We start from the raw sequence: 4,926 nt of genomic DNA on the forward strand, positions 1-4,926 counted from the left end.
TGTTTTATTTAAAGCCGTTGCCCAATGACGTCGTACATACTATCAACTTCCATACGAGTGGGGCCCCTAATAAGATTATGTGTTCAATTACGGTGTTTGTGTTAGTAGAAAAGGCACTCATGGCTTAAGAAAGAGCTGCAATTTTGTGTTGAAACACGCACACTTGTGGTTGTATTTATTGTTATAGTCTTATATGCATGTATACATGTTGAAAGAAAGTCCATCAAACAACGTGTAATCGCATTCGCAATCAAACCACCTCCTGCCTTGTGTCATAAGTGATAGATGGCATCATTCAATTTCACATTGAAGATTATGAGCATGCTTTTGACACAGGCGCTGGAGGAAGTGATACAAAGAGCCAAAAGTACACCCTGAAGATTCATGCAAATCATCACAACGTCTTCTTGCCCAAAAGCAAACGTCCATGGCGTGTCCTTTTCTTACATGTGAGACTCCCACTTAGCCTTCCTGATGTTGTCAAACTCAAAACTGACGCACAATTCACATTCATCTTATTTGGCTTATAGAACGACGTCTTCATTTCATCTTGCACATCTTTGTGGAGCCTGACACACAAGGCAGAATTTCCTACCCAGTACAAGCTGTTTCGTAAAACCGATGAAGCTCCAACAGATTGCAGAATCAGCGATCAAGATGAAGTTTTCCTGAGCTTTGCTGACAATGGTGGATGGGGGCTTTCGAAAGCATGTCGACAGATGTGAACAGAAACTCCTTGGCTTGCTCGCCTCTTTTAGATTGTTGGTGGTGCAGGTGGTTGAGAATTTTCTACTGCACTCTTTGCAAAGTGCTGGAACATTAAAAGTGTTTAAGTGCCTGAGAAAGTTACTCAGGATCTGATGGTTAGACAAAGTCACCAACGAGGCAGTATTGAGGAGGACAAGACAGAAGAAAACAATGATTGGATCGAGCATACCTTCAGGAAATCAAGCAGCTACATGACACAGAAAGTGTTAACTTGGAGTGCACGCACTAAACGATCAACGGGACGGCCATGTGGAACCTGTAGAAAATCCGCAAAAAATGTTGGATAGAAAAGTGGAAAGGCATTATGAAAATTAATATTATGAAGAATCTAGCCCAGAGTAGGGAATAGCGGAACTGTTTGTCAGCACAGGGTGGGGCAGGTGATGGGGAAACTGGCATGGTTCTAGAGCACTTTAGAATTGGTGAGCCCGGTCATATAAATTATATCAACATATTTCTGCTAACATTGACCTTCTGATCCTTATGTCTCAAACAATTAACCCATTTGTGTTTGTGTGTCTTTCAGCTGCGTGTATCACTTTTGCGCACTCTTTCTGTTGAGAAGACCGCTCAAATAGGTATTTCTTTCTCCCCATGTCAAAGGTCAAACAAAGACAAAGATCGTTATTTTGCCTCAGTCTTTCTATAGTGAAAAGTGATTAGATTTTGAGGAGCAATCACATCTGCGTTTCAATTCATCAGATTTCTTAAGTGTCTTGATTTGCATTGCTTATTGCTTGTCGCTCTCTCTCTCTCTCTCTCTCTCTCTCTCTCTCTCTCTCTCTCTCCTCTCTCTCTCTCTCTGTCGCTCTCTCTCTTCCCCCCCTCTCTCTCTCTCTTTGTCTCGGGTTTGAAAAAAAAAGTTTAAGAAAAACAAAACGTTTTGTTCTTTTCCAACACAACTTTGGGTGACATTTTTTTCCACTAAGATCTGGTTCTTTTACTATTTCCGTGCAGTTTTCTTTAATGTCCAATGCGGTCCACGTTGCTCGGCATCCCAGCATTTCTCTTAGAGTTCTCGTTAAGGAACTCTGATGTCAAATCAGTAAGCTTTCAAAGTCAAACAAGTTGACATTGAGAGGAAACCAAAAAAACTACTAGAAATGTATACTTTACTACGTTCTTTAATGCCAGCGAGAAAGGTCAAATTAATTGTTTAAAATACTACTAGAAGGGATCACACATAATTCGAATTTGTCAGTCGTTGTGAAACAATCTCAATCCTGCATCTGTAAAACAAACATTTGAATCATGTGAAAGAGAGTTTTTCCTGCAAAACGCGTGCTTTCGACATTACAAATGACAATCTATTGCCTGGAAACCATGATTACTGACCGACCATTGTGCTTGCTCAACGCAGTCGCCCATACTTTAATGGTCTCCAGATGATCAGGCGTTCATAGCGCCAACGGTCTGCCCTGCGAGTCTTAACAGACTGATGAGATTATGAATTCCACACAAGTTTGGGATTTACGGTTTCATCAAGTGACTATTGGAGCATGGTTTTTTTATTCACGATTTTCCTATTGCCTCAGACAACACGTTTGAGTTGAGATAAATGAAAAACAGTTTTACAGAGACATGTATCTCACTGAGCCCTATCAAAATATGCATACAAAAAAAATATTTTAAAAGACTATTTTTTTTTTTATTTGTGGATTTCACGGTTTTATCGGGCAACCGACGTTATGTCATAGAGGTCAACCCAGGTCACCAGGAAACATCGCTGGCCAACAGGGCTCTGGTGAAACTGTGACAGGCCTAGCAAGTCGGCGGCGGAATATTTATTGCCACAAACAAACTGAAGGGGATACAACGGATAGCAATGACCAAAAGAATTAAATGTTATAGGACAACGAAAAAAGGAGCGACAAAAATGGGACCAGGGAACATCATCGGGCTGACACACAAAGAACCTCAAGAACAATTTAAGAGAGGGAGAAATAAAGACCTGATGGGATTATCAGACTTTAGATAGATGGAATCAAAATTAAAGAAACCCACGAGAATTATCAACAAAGCTGGACTGGGGCACTCGCAAAAGACAGGGCTGAGCACAGCGTGTGTTTTACAATGAAACCAGAAAAAGCAAAAACGCATCAAAGATATGGAACTTGTATCGGAAAGAATCATAAGAAGCATCAAGCTACAAGAAGACAGCCAACCAACACCATACATCCTGACTTACGCCATAATATGCAATGACAGCCACACGGAAGAGGAAAGACAAGAGTAAGTAGAACACAATGATAACGTTATAGGCATGGGTGACTTCAATAGAAGAGTAGCCAAAGACCAGATCAGTAAAGTAAAATACGTGAAGGAAGACCAGATCAGTAAAGTAAAATACGTTAAAGAAGACCAGATCAGTAAAGTAAAATACGTGAAAGAAGACCAGGTCAGTAAAATAAAATACGTTAAAGAAGGCCAGATCAGTAAAGTAAAATACGTTAAGGAAGACCAGATCAGTAAAGTAAAATACGTTAACGAAGACCAGATCAGTAAAGTAAAATACGTTAAAGAAGACCAGATCAGTAAAGTAAAATACGTGAAGGAAGACCAGATCAGTAAAGTAAAATACGTTAAAGAAGACCAGATCAGTAAAGTAAAATACGTGAAAGAAGACCAGGTCAGTAAAATAAAATACGTTAAAGAAGGCCAGATCAGTAAAGTAAAATACGTTAAGGAAGACCAGATCAGTAAAGTAAAATACGTTAACGAAGACCAGATCAGTAAAGTAAAATATGTTAATTAAGGAAGACCAGATCAGTAAAGTAAAATACGTTAACGAAGACCAGATCAGTAAAATAAAATACGTTTAGGAAGACCAGATCAGTAAAGTAAAATACGTGAAGGAAGACCAGATCAGTACAGTAAAATACTTTAAATAAAGAAGACCAGATCAGTAAAGTAAAAAACGTTAACGAAGACCAGATCAGTAAAGAAAAATACGTTAAGGAAGACCAGATCAGTAAAGAAAAATACGTTAACGAAGACCAGATCAGTAAAATAAAATACGTTAAGGAAGACCAGATCAGTAAAGTAAAATACGTGAAAGAAGACCAGATCAGTAAAGATGCCTACAACTCAAATTCCATGATTTTGAGCCAAATTTTGATTTTGGGGGTGTAGCCCCCCCCCCCCCCCTAAATACGTTAAGGAAGTCATAGCCATTTGACAAGCAGTGTAGGAAGCCTTCCCTCAACTAAATCCTCTAAAATGTCGATGGGTGTGTAAAAACACCCCCTTGTAAAAGTGAAATATATAATCTTTATACATCATCTCCCTCATTATGTAAAATAAGATCTCAACATCAGCAGCAATAAAAGTGAACCATTTATCCCACTCAGTGTATTCAATCTAGTCGGAGGTTTAGAGAGAGATATGTGCTTAAACTCTCGAAATTAGCCTTGAAAAAGAAACATTCTTTTTTTTATACGTTACTATAAGTCCTGGTAATACCTGTATTCAAAAATGAAGTTTGATAGTGGGAATTTCGACAAATGGGATTTTAACTTCGTTCAGATGTTTCGAGCTAAAACTTGTGATGTATGAGAGGAGAGTAGAAACTTCATAATTATCAACATCAAATTTCCGCTTTGTGGTAGACATTCGCCATCATGGACCTCCATTTATTCTTCTGCTCGGGTGGTCTAAAGAAAGCTACAAGCCTTTTCTTTTTTATAGTAAGTGTTTTACTGCGCTTGCAACTGCATAATCATGGCATTTGAGCGCACGGGACACATTATACATTTTCAATTGGTATGAATTATCTTACATTTTGCCCAGGTGGGAGCCGGAGCCTACTCTTATTGATTTTGGACCACCAAAGGACCTTTAACGTGCGCTACTTTCACACGGTACCTAGAGATTTTTCTCCCTTGTCCGAGAAGGCTAGGTGTAGATCTTTCCTACCAGAAGATCAGGGTATGGCAGAAAGACAGCAGTAACAGGGAGCCAAGGAGTATCTGTAGAAAGGCTACAGAAAGAGTCAGGAGCCCAGAGGTGAAGGCGTTGGGTCGGAAAGTGGAGACGAAAACAGACGACAGAACTTTTCTAGAGAGCCGGAGGTGAAAGAAGACAATTTTAGAGAACATGTTTCCGTCTCTACCCGGATTCCAACCAGGGACCTTTGAATGAGAGGCGAACACCTTAACC

The sequence above is a fragment of the Aplysia californica genome, unplaced genomic scaffold (genome assembly GCF_000002075.1).
Source record: "Aplysia californica isolate F4 #8 unplaced genomic scaffold, AplCal3.0 scaffold00768, whole genome shotgun sequence".
Classification (NCBI taxonomy): Eukaryota; Metazoa; Mollusca; class Gastropoda; order Aplysiida; family Aplysiidae; genus Aplysia; species Aplysia californica.